The sequence below is a fragment of the Pieris napi genome, chromosome 9 (genome assembly GCF_905475465.1).
Source record: "Pieris napi chromosome 9, ilPieNapi1.2, whole genome shotgun sequence".
Taxonomy (NCBI): Eukaryota; Metazoa; Arthropoda; class Insecta; order Lepidoptera; family Pieridae; genus Pieris; species Pieris napi.
In genome coordinates this window covers 5,642,051-5,654,726 of record NC_062242.1, presented here as the reverse complement: position 1 = coordinate 5,654,726, position 12,676 = coordinate 5,642,051, and the positions used below count along the sequence as shown (strand labels likewise).

General features: G+C 37.1%; 1 long non-coding RNA gene across 1 annotated transcript; it reads right to left on the bottom strand.

The window, feature by feature from the left end:
• Positions 1-1,366: 1,366 nt before the first annotated feature.
• On the bottom strand, positions 1,367-3,072 carry LOC125052643. Its single transcript, XR_007117468.1, has 2 exons — positions 2,287-3,072; positions 1,367-1,727 (listed from the first exon to the last, which is right to left on the bottom strand). It is a non-coding gene; the product is annotated as an uncharacterized LOC125052643 (long non-coding RNA).
• Positions 3,073-12,676: the final 9,604 nt, after the last annotated feature.

The following is a 12,676-nucleotide window of genomic DNA, read 5'->3' as shown; positions in this document are numbered from 1 at the left end:
CTCTGACGTCTTACAAATTACTGCTTTTCCGATATTCAATTGAGCGCTTACTTGAATTTCTAGCCGTGACTTTATTACCGGCTTAAGCTGCACTTAAGCGCATTCAATCTCACGTGCAAATGCCAGTTGGGTTTGTGATTTACACTAAAACTATTAGAACATTTTAATTTGGTGATTTTTATGATTATGTAACAATACTAGATTATTTAACGACTGATTATAAGTGAAGAAAACGCTTTTTAGGCTTCTGATCGCAGCCATGAACTAAAAATTTATACAAAATGACTTATGATGAATGATTTAACTCTTAATGTGAAACATTTAACTTTGTGCGCGTCTGCTATGCTTGTGTATTAGGTATGTTATGTCTTATGCAAATACTCGGACTTATTTAAAAAAACCTTACCTTTTAAAATAATAGATAAGGATTAACTCAGTTGATAAATAATAGGAGATAATAGAAGTATCTTTTGAAGTTTAGGAACTCAAACATAATACTAGTGCCCCTATCTGTGTTCGTATATTTAAGATGTCATGTACAAGTGCTACAGAAACAAGGTGCAGAAAGTTGGCACATAAATCAGGTCGCGGAGTGCGGCAGCTGGCAGTCCGTGAATAGTTCTGTCGTGTTGTGACCGCATATGACATTCGATTACAGTGCCCAAGGAAAAATATGTCTAAATTCAGACTATTTGTGACGTTGCAACTTACTCGCGTTATGGAAACAAAGTTGCAGCGACAAGCTTTTTAAAGCAGTCACTGACGTTCAATCATTCTCTGCATTGCAAAGTTTTACTTATTAACGATCAAGTAATGATAATATGTACGTGACATATTCTAGTGCAGTTAAAATTAAAAAAAAGCAAATATAAAAAAAAAATAAAGCCTTCTGTAGATTTTTTATTTATTTATAGGTATGTTAAGAATTAAAGGATTTATTACTAATCATAACAATCAAATATATATTATTTACAATTAAAAAAAAATATATAAATATATTTCCCCGGAGTTCATATCGACTAAAAGAAGAAAGAGGAAATAAATACAGATAATACAACTTTTTCTACAGCTCTGATACTTTTTGACATTCAACACCTTTTGTCTTCAGTCACCGTGACCACGCACGCTGTAAAGCACGCGAAACATCGGAAAAATTTAAAATTATGTAAAATAATTGTAAATTTATAATAATACATAAATTAAATCCGGTAAAAAAGTGTTTTATTTATTTATTTATTACAGAAATACATACATTATCCTTACAGACTATGCCAATACGATAAATTAAATGTGTATAAGTTATGTCAATAAAAGACAATACTATATTCTTGGAAATCACAAACTATAAATATTAAAAGTAACAAAACACTCAACCTAGGAAGTTTTATTCCTTACAAAACAATTTTTAATTAACTAAAATACCACAATGAAAATTATACGCAACCAGAAGACAATCTTTTACACAACGCCACCATAAATAACAAAAAACTCCCGCGTCTGTCACGTCCGCGCGCCAATCGCCACATTTCCGGTGTTCCCAGTTCCACTCCACTCTGTTACCCCTCACTCGGTCCGACTTGCTCTGTGGAGATTGTTTTATAAGACGGCCGTTCCTGACAGTGCGGCGTCCTCGACCGCAGCATTACTTGCACCACTAGCATCAGAGCCATTTCTCTCTTCATTTGTTTCATCCCTTGCAACCTGCTCATTATTGTCTAATGCAGTCTCTGAAACATAGAAGGAACTTGTAAGTAATTTACTTAGTTTAGTGTTATAGCCTGAAGCATATATCCTGGATTAGAGGGATGAAAAATGACATTTATCTCTATTTCTCAATTACCAGTACTATGTGCGCAAGCGTGCACTCAAGCGCACACAGATAAGGTCTATCAAAAAGCAAATATTACAGAATTAGATAGCTTCAGACTTAACACAAATAAAAATAAAACTCAGTATCTTGCCATACACTGTTGTAACCACAGCGGCTTCTAGTGCTCTCATAAGCGACAATTTGTTAAAACAGAGACCCATACATTTTGCATGTTCTCTAAGTGGCCTAAACACATTAGCACCAGAAAAATTTGTAACAGAGACCCATACCTTTGTATGTTCTCTATGTGGCCTAAACACATTAGCACCACAAAAATTTGTAACAGAGACCCATACCTTTGCATGTTCTCTATGTGGCCTAAACACATTAGCACCACAAAAATTTGAAACAGAGACCCATACCTTTGCATGTTCTCTATGTGGTCTAAACACATTAGCACCACTGACATCACTCACCAGTCTCAAAAAAAACTGAGCACGCATCCGGCGTCCACTCGCCTTGCCTCAACATCATATTTTCAGCTGCAGCTTGGGTCTTTTTCCCATAGGAACCAGCTAGTAGCTCTAACTCGTAACGGTGGCACGGTAACGCGCGAATAACCTTGTAAGGCCCGCGCATGCCGGAGTCCAGTTTGCCGGTGATTTGTGCCGTCTTGCTCACAAACACAAAGTCTCCGACAGCAAAAGTGAGTGGCTGCCGTCGACCCTCGTTAACGTAGGCATCCTGGCGCTGTTGATTGGTTGCAAGGAGTTCCGAAGCTCGTTGTCTGCGAAGAGTTAAAAGAGCCTCCCGATTGGGATTAGAGTTAGTAAGTGCCACATCTCGCACTAACGATCTGATGACTGGAGTAACTGCGTCAATACCGACCAGTAACTGTAGTGGTGACGTCTGCGTGGTACTTTGCTTGGAGATATTCAAAGTGAGCTGCATCCTCCACAGCACATCGGACCATTGGGAACCTTTGTTGCCTACTTCAACACGTAGCATGTTGAGAACTGTCCTGCAGTACCGCTCCGCTTGCCCATTTTCACGGTGCATACCAGGCGTGATAAAATGTATCGAGCATCCCAAATCACTGACCCAATTTTGGAATGTAGCGCTTTCGAACATTCTAGCGCGATCACATACTATTGTAGACGGCGTACCAAATAATGACACCGCATTTGAAAAAACTCGTTTTAGCTCGTCAGTGTTTTGTCTGTACAGAGAGTAGAGCAAACAATACTTGGAAAATGCATCCACTATAATCACTCTTGGAGCGGCCCTAGGACATCGGTATGTATAATAGAAAAAGGGATATCTGGCTTTGTCCAGGATTGAATCGGTTGTGACGGAGCCCTGGGAACTTTTTTATGTGCTAAACATACTAGACAATAACTTATGTACTTTTTTACAAACTGTCGCAAACTAGGAAACCAAAAGTGTCTTAATATTAAGTCAGTTGTTCTGTCAGTCCCAATATGATCATGTTCATCGTGGAACACCCTCAACAAACTGAGTCTGTGACCCTTAGGGATGTAACACAAGAGTCGCGGGTCTTCCCCAGTTGGTGTAAATTTGTAGTACAACAAATCATTTTTTATCACATACCTAGTATCGTCAAGCTGCCCGTCTCTTAATCTAGAAATTAACTCTTGTGTCTCCACATCAGCGGTTTGAGCGATCTTCGCCCAGCTGCTTGGATTCCGAATATGAGACACATTGGCAGTGGAAAGAGGAGGATTACGGCTCAGAAAATCTGCATGTTGCATTAAAGCCCCTTTTCGATAATCTAAAGTAAAATTAAAATCTTGTAAATACACCCACCAGCGCGCAACTCGAGGCAACAGATCTTTTTTACGCTCCGTCAATTTTAATGAATTGCAATCAGTCACTATTTTAAAGGCTATACCAATCAAATAGTGGCGGAAGTGCTGGAGCGCACGTACGACAGCCAAGGTCTCCAGCTCATAGCTGTGGTACCGTGACTCTGCGCCCTGGGTGGACTTACTAAAATAACCGACAACCCTCTTTCCCCTACCGGCATGTTCCTGTAACAAAATAGCACCAAGACCAATAGCACTTGCATCGGTGTGAAGTTCCGTAGGCAGCCGGGGATTGAATATCGCTAAAACCGGTTCATTTGTCAAACAGTGAATTATATAATCGCGAGCAGTATCCTGCTCAGCACCCCACAAAAATGGTAACCCTTTTCTTAACAACTTTGCTATACATGCGGTCTTAGAAGCGTAACCCGATATGTAGCGACGGAAATATCCCGCTAAGCCTAGAAACTGGCGAACCTCCTTGACATTTGTGGGTTTTGGAGATCTAATAAGTGCATCGACCTTCCCCAGACTCGGTCTGACCTGACCATGACCGATCAATCGCCCCAAGTATTCAATTTCTGAGTCTAAAAAGCTACATTTTTTTAAATTAATAGAAAATCCCGCTGTTTTTAATGTATGTAAAACTTCTTTCAACGTGTCCAGGCCTTCCTCTACTGAATTTGACAGTAATAAAACGTCGTCTATATACGTAAGGGCTTTGCCAGCATCTATTAATGTTTTTAAAGTTTTGGAAATGATTCTCTGATAAACAATTGGTGCATTGGCCAACCCATAGGGCATTTTCAAATATTCATAATGTCCTTCAGGTGTCACGAAGGCAGTCTTGCTGATTGAGTCATCGTCCCTTATTGGCACCTGGTGAAATCCAGTAGCCATATCAAGACTGGTGAAGATTTTATAGCTGCCAAGCTTGTCAACATGGTCATCGATTAGCGGCAAGGGAAATCTCTCCTTGACAGTGATAGAATTGAGAGCCCGATAATCGACACACATTCTATCACTGCCGTCTTTCTTTTTGACCAAAATAATAGGACTAGCGTAGTCAGACTGAGACTCCCGAATTATACCCTTACTGAGCAAATCGCTGACAATGTCACGAACTCTATTCTTTTCATCTATCGAAAGTTTATAAGGACGATGACTTATCGGGGTAGTCGAAGTTAATCGAATTTCCATGCTGCCTGTGTTCACGGTGGAGGCCGCAGTGCCAGAGATAAATAAATCCGAAAATTCGTGAATTATCGTTAGTAATCTATCCCTATCTGCACCAATTAATGGGGTCCTGACACTCCCATCGTCCACCGCGACCACATGCTGCACAATCGGTACAATACCAGACCTTACAAGCCGCTGTTCTCCATTACTTCGAATGTATGTCAAACCCTTTCGGTTCAGTACGTCGGTACCAATCAAAATGGGTGCATTTATGCACTGAGAAGGAACAACAAATAAATCTATTTCTAATGACACTTCAGGAAATTCTATTACTGTCGTAATTAGAGAAGTCGACTCAATTTCTTGACTTCCAATTCCACGCATCAAGCGATAAGTTGGCACTCTATTCAAATTAAAATATCTCAGTACTGACTCTGAAATCAAAGAAATATCCGACCCACTATCGATCAAAACATCGACTGGTACTTTTTGAAGTACTGCTGATATTACGTTACTTTGTTTGGGGTCAAGTCTAAGCAAAAATTTACTTCATTGATTTTTTTATCACCACTGTTAGAACGCTGTTTTTGAAAACATGAATCTATCAAATGTCCCTTACGCTTACAAAATGTGCAATATTTAACTGACCTATTCTGATTGTCGCTTAATGCAATTGGAGATGGTTTTGTGAAACTGTCACTCTGAGTAGAAGTCGTAGGATCAGCTCTAAGTTGTTTAGGACAATGCCATTTCTTATGACCTAATTTTCCACAGGTGTGGCAAGTAATTTTATTATTATCAAACCTAGACGCCTCGCGTTTTCGCGTGAAAGACGGACCTGAACTACTAAAAGAACGAACGGTATTGTTAGATTGGCGGTAATCGTATTTAGGTTTTATATAAACAGATAAAAATTCAATCAAACCTTTTGAGTGTAATTTAGCATTTGTGGCCGCGGCTTTTATTTGGGGATCGCTAATGCCTCGAACAACAATAGCGGTTTTCAGCTCATCGGATAAACCTTTAACGATATTAAGACGTAGCAAAGATTTACGCGCGTATTCCGCATAAGTAGAAAACTTATTAGAGTTTGTACTCATTACCTCAAATAATACAGAAGCCATGTCAACGTTACGTGGACATAACGATCTAAATTCTAGTTTAAAATTACTCCACGATCGATCATTTGTCACCCAATCGTTTAACCACAACTTCGCATCTCCTTTCAAACAACTACCTATCCGTCCTAAACATTCGTGATCATCCCAATTATTTAGAAGCCGGGCACGGTCAACCTCGTTGCACCAAACATCAAAGTCGTGTACATTTGGATCAAAAGGCGATATATAAAAGTTGTGAGACTTTGCTTTGAACAATGCAGTCAATGCTTCAACAATACCGCTCCCCTCCTCCTTTGCTTCACTGGTTTTCATATCCAGTGTGTGTGGAATACTACCCTCAATAACCTCTTCAGCCATGCCTGAGCCTGGCTTACTAGCAGAACTCTGTACAGCCAATGGAGTAGAAACTAAATGACTCCCGTTCACAGGACGCGACGGACTCACGCTATCTACGGATACAGGTAGTCTAGCTTCGATCACTTCTAATCTACTAAGAATCCTATCAAAAGCTACATAGCGTGAACTATCGCGGCGTTTACGAGAGCTATGAGGGTCGTGCGATACATCACGACGCCTGGAAGTCCGATTCCGGCGGTTTGATGAACTACTATAGAGACTTCTACCAGGCGGCGTATATCGGGAATCTACACTATCGCGACGTGCTTCGCGACAACTAGAACGCCGTTTTTCGCGACTATGCCTTTGTCCCTCGAGTCGAGACGAAAGACCAGACATTTTGCTTTTATAAGAAATAAAACTTACGGCCGAGATAAGGTTCCTCCAATACTGAACACTAATAAGTACTAAATTTAGAAAACAAACGGTCTAAACGCGTGGTTATCCCACTTCTGATCTTGGAAATCACAAACTATAAATATTAAAAGTAACAAAACACTCAACCTAGGAAGTTTTATTCCTTACAAAACAATTTTTAATTAACTAAAATACCACAATGAAAATTATACGCAACCAGAAGACAATCTTTTACACAACGCCACCATAAATAACAAAAAACTCCCGCGTCTGTCACGTCCGCGCGCCAATCGCCACATTTCCGGTGTTCCCAGTTCCACTCCACTCTGTTACCCCTCACTCGGTCCGACTTGCTCTGTGGAGATTGTTTTATAAGAATATATATTTTTTTAAGGGTATGTTATTTGGTGGTTAGGTAAAATTATGCAAATTAGAAATCCCGACGCCTACTTTCGTGGTTCAGTGACACACAAACCACCTACAAGATTGTATTCAAAACGAATAATATTATTTATATTTTATAACATTAACTTTTTTTATTGATTTATTATAACTTTCGTTGTGGGCTTACTCAACAACAAAGCTATGATAGGCTGCGATTAGCATTTCTTTATGAAGCCCCATCTCGTGCCACTATTACAATTGGTTTAACGAGTTTAAGCGTGGACGTAGCAATCACCATGATGATCCGCGTGAGGGACGTCCTTTAACAGCGACTACTGAAGATAACATCAGTGCTGTGCGACGCACAGCAAGCCTAGGCATTGGTATGAGTCAAGTTCAAAAAATATTACGTGAACATTTAGGCGTTAGGCATAATATTATTATATTATATTAAGACGTAAGGAATATTTTAGAAAAAATTAAGCTTAAAAATAGCTTTGACAACCAGCTACGCCTATGTAGCACTTACGTTGCCATTCTTATAGGTTACACTAGAAGATGTGAAATACGATTTTCGTTAATATAATAAGTATTAAAATCAGTAGTCCTCTTACTAAAAGTACTTCTAATTCCTACGCCCGTATATTGTTTAACTCATTTTACAAACCGGACATACGACATTAATAATGTAGAACACCACAAAGGAGACCATAAAACATTTTATCGTAAAATGTTTGCATAATATTATTGTGCATTATGACACAGGTAATTAGGTTTGGTCTCGGTAACAACACGGTTTCACGGTTGAATCAGCGTCGCTCATGCCCGACTATTCCATTTATTATTATAGCCTCTATTCGGACATGCCAGTATTTTTCTTTATTTTTCGTATATTGTACTTTTCTTCCACTTTTGCTTGTCCGTTTGCCAGATGGCAAAGGCCTCCTCCAACCTTCTCCATTCTGGCCTTTCTATGGCCACTCTACCCCATGTTGTTCCCGCGACTTGTATAATGTCGTCGTCCCACCTTTTTTGTGGTCTACCTCTCTTTCTCTTTCCATCTCTTGGGTACCATTGTGTGATTATTTTACTCCATTTGTCCTTTCCCCTGATCATGTGGCCTGCCCATTTCCACTTTTGTCTTCTTATTTTCAAAGTTATGTCCTGTACCTTAGTCTTTCCTCTGATGTTGCTACTCCTTACTTTGTCTTTTCTTTTGATCCCAGTCATGCTCCTTTCCATGGCATGTTGACATACGGAGAGTTTATTTGTTACGTTTTTTGTTAAAGCCCATGTTTCGCTCCCGTAAGCCAGCACTGGCAGGATGCATGTGTTAAATAATTTGCTTTTCGTTGAATTGTGTAGGGTCTTGTCTTTCATCACTTCTTTTAGGCTCCAATATTTTTTCCAGCTGTTTGCAACTCTTCTTTCGACTTCTTTGTTTCCGTTATCGTCTGGATACATCAGTTGACCGAGGTATAAATATTCTTCCACGTAGGAGATTTGGTTCTGCTCCACTATTACAGGGTCTTTGTTGCCATTGGTCATGATTTTTGTTTTTTCCGGGTTTAGCTTCAATCCGGCCTTTGCACTTTCCGATGCTAGATCATTTATCATCTTGTTTAGATCAGCTGGTGTTTTTGCAAATAATACGATATCATCAGCGAATCGTAGGTGCGTTAGCGCGCGGCCATTAATAGTTATACCCATGTCCCTCCATTCCAGATTCCTGAAGATCATTTCTATTACGGCCACAAAGAGTGTTGGTGAAAGGGGGTCACCCTGTCTCACGCCTTTTTGTATTTGAAATTTATTTCCTTCTTTTTCTAGGCGGATACAAGCCGAACTGTGTTTATAAATGTTTTTTATAATTCTTATATATTTGTGCTCTATACCCAGTTCCTTTAAGGCTTCCCAGATTTTTGAGTGTATCAAAGAATCGAAAGCCTTACTGTAATCAATAAAAGCTATGTAGTATACAAGCTGGTACTCATTGTATTTTTCTATAATTTGTCTTACAGTGTGGATGTGGTCTAGCACCGAGAAATCTTTACGGAATCCTGCCTGTTCAATGGGTTGTTGCTCATCTAATTTCCTTCCTATTCTTTCCAAAATAATCTTTGCAAAAATCTTGTAAATGTTAGACATTAGACTGATGGGTCTATAGTTTCCAATATCGCAGTGATTCCCTTTCTTGAATATAAGGATTATGATGGATTCAGTCCACTGTTTTGGGATGATTTCTGTGTTTATCACGTAGTTGAAAATTTCTGTAAGTATCGGTGCCACTGCTACCTTCGTTTGCTTTAGTATTTCATTAGTAATGCCATCTGGCCCTGGAGTTTTATAATTTTTCTGTGTGTCAATAGCTTTTTCAGTTTCTTCCTGCATGATGTAAGGTACCGTTTCGTACTCTGGTAAGTCTATTTCTCTTTTATTTGTGTTATTTTTGTATAGTTCGGTGTAGTAGTCAGTAGCGATTTTGAGTATTTCTTGTCTACCAATTTTCTTCGCTCCTCTTCTATCTTCCATCTTAACAATCCAGTCTTTCTTGTTAGTTAATTCTTTGTACGCCTTCTTTATTCCTCCTGTCTGTCTAATATGTCTCTCTATTGTTTCCATACGATGTTGTCTCCTGTCTTTCCTAATGTTTTCTTTTATTTCTTTACTAATTCTTGCCTATTTGACTATTCCATAAACATTGTAAAAGGCTGGCTTCGGATATTGTACTGAAATCATTCGTGTTTGCATAAAATGTAATGGCGGATTGTGGCCACGCCGTACTACCAGCGATTCGCATTGTGCCATCTGCTCACATTTAGATCCCGTATAAAATGTTACTGCGCATTTTCACACGTGGATATGGGCCGGGCTCGCGGTTATTCCGATATTCTGCCTTTTATGACACTAATGGAACATACTGTTTAGCTTCAGGCTCATATTTTTCCTTAATGTTAACAGTAGGTACTCAACAGTATCATATATTGCTAAGTAATGTTTTTGAACACCGCGTGTTAAATCTAAAAAATACGCAAAGCTTGCTGAAATTATCTTTCACGAGTTAACATAACATAAATTTTATTGGTAACGTTATTGTGATTATTTATACAAATTTATATTTTTTCCAAATAATATTTTCCTAGCATGCCTGCCCGTTTTTTTAACCCTTCTTAGTTAACGCCGCGTGGAGATAGTTAGGTCAGAAACCTTGTTTGAATAACAAGTATCCTAATATAGAAACAATAAGCAGTTATTCAATTATAGGGCAATTTAATCGAATCCCATTTATAACTTCCAAATTTTAATAACAAAGTAGTGACGTAGAGATGGTGGCATCATTATAACTATACATTGTAATTTATAACTAGCTTTCTGTGGAAAGCTACAGCTCTAGCCTCCGAATAATAATAGAATTTATGTTACACTTAATGTAAGAGAATAATAATAAATATTTATTTATTTTTTCAATTGTAAACTGAACTTTATTGACTATAATGACTCCTTTTCCAGTCTTTGATTATTTAATTGTAAGTAATTATTTGCATGCAATCAAAAACTATATTTAATAATGCAAAAGAAGTATAACTTCTTACGCGCGTACATAAGTACACGCAACCTTTTTTTTATCTAACTTAGCCAAATTTCTAACTTTTATAATTTTCCAAAGAATAATCAGGAGGACTAAGATATGGACACAACCTAAAACAAAATAACAAGATATTGTTTTACGACTTATAAGATTTTACGGAATCGAGTATAGGATATCTAAATGACCTTATAAATCATATGAGATGACAGAGAATTGACATATCAAAAGTCATAAATCAACATGGAATGCTATGAGAACAAGTTTTGACACGGCTCTTAAAGTGAAACTAGCATAAAAGGGATTTTTACTAAAATTTATTTGCAAACAAGCAAATAGTTCGGAGTGGAAATCACTGAAAGAATAATAAAAATGGATTTTACTTTAAATATTGGATGGTTTAAGTGATATATCTGATAAAAATTTAAAATATGTTTGCGTTTATTTTATTTTTATTTAGTCTTGTTATTTTTATTTATATGTTTGTTCATATGTATGTTTTATATGTTTCTGTACAGAAATATACTTAACATATTGATTGAATACATAAAGTTACTACAAACTAAACAACATTTGTAAACCTGAAGTATAATAACACCTGTACTACCATTTCAGTGGCATCTTCAGTTCTGGTTTACTAAATATTAACTATTACATACAGTATACATATTACATATATTAAATTTAATGACATTTTTGAAGCGAATAATATTTTTAAATTTATAAAAACTATTGTGAAAAATATCAACATGACAATTTAGATTCTTGCGTGTAATGTGTAAATTAAAGTTCTCGCCGAAAAAAAAAAAAAATGGGTTTTTATACAGTCTGAAACTGGAGTCTTTATTGAATCTATGATGTCCGTTCGTAAACATCATTATTACAGTACGGTACTTAAGTTGGGATTTTATTGAGGAAAAGGATCATTCAAAGTGAGCAGATAGTATTCAAAGTGAACCAACCCTTAAGTGCGGCGAAGCGATATAACATAGCTCATAGTTACGGTCCAATAATGCTCTTTAATTTATTTTATGTCATCTTAACTGAAATATTTCAAAGAATTTTGTTTTGAACTATCCCGTCAACCTATTTACTTAATTAAACAACTTAAATGTTATTATGCCCACAACATTATTGATACTTCGCAGTCTCGCTTATTCTTTGAAATATGTTTCAGTAAAAGTAATTAAAAAGGATAAATATTTATTTTTAATAAATTTTTATTCGACGACGTCATAACGTAGTATTTTATTAGTAAGCTGCCCACGCGAACTTCGTTTCGCTCTTATATGTTTTTATTACTTAGCCTACCTTTTTAGTAGTAACATACCAACATATGGAAAAATTTGCTATGCTACCCATAGAGACTTTTCCGGAATAAAAACCTAAGTACTAAATAAAACTAATTTTTCAATTTTTTTTCTATATTTCCAAGTTTTCTCTCCATAAAAACCTTCCTCAAAAAGTTCAAGGATTAAATTTAAAAAAAAGTGGCCGTCTTCGAGTTTTGCGTTAAGAAATTTTTACTTAGTAATAGTGAAATACTATTACAATTTCGGCAGCATTCATAATTCTGAATTCGAATTCCTTATTCCACTCTAAATATATTCTGCTTCCCGGAATTTTGAATAAAAATAATATAATTAAAATTAATGCATCCCATCTCAATTATAAATCAAACCTTGAAATATTGCAAATATTCGTTTCAAATAATTTGAGTTGAAAGGGCTACACTGATTTGTTACTGCTGCAAGACAAAGTAAATGAGAATTGTCCTTAATTGGAATTGTAAATGAGTCGGGCTCTTTCTTGTCGCTTGAACGCCCGACCCACCATCTCACTAGAATAAACTGTGATGATTTCATTTAAATTAATTCTGCAGTTACGGGTATACGGTAGAATGGCAGCGGCCGAAAGTTTAAATTGAGATGTCTTGCAATAATGCTACTCGGCTGAGCACCACATTTGACATTTCTTTTTATTCTCATAGTAGCCAATCTAAGCCGTTAGTAATGGA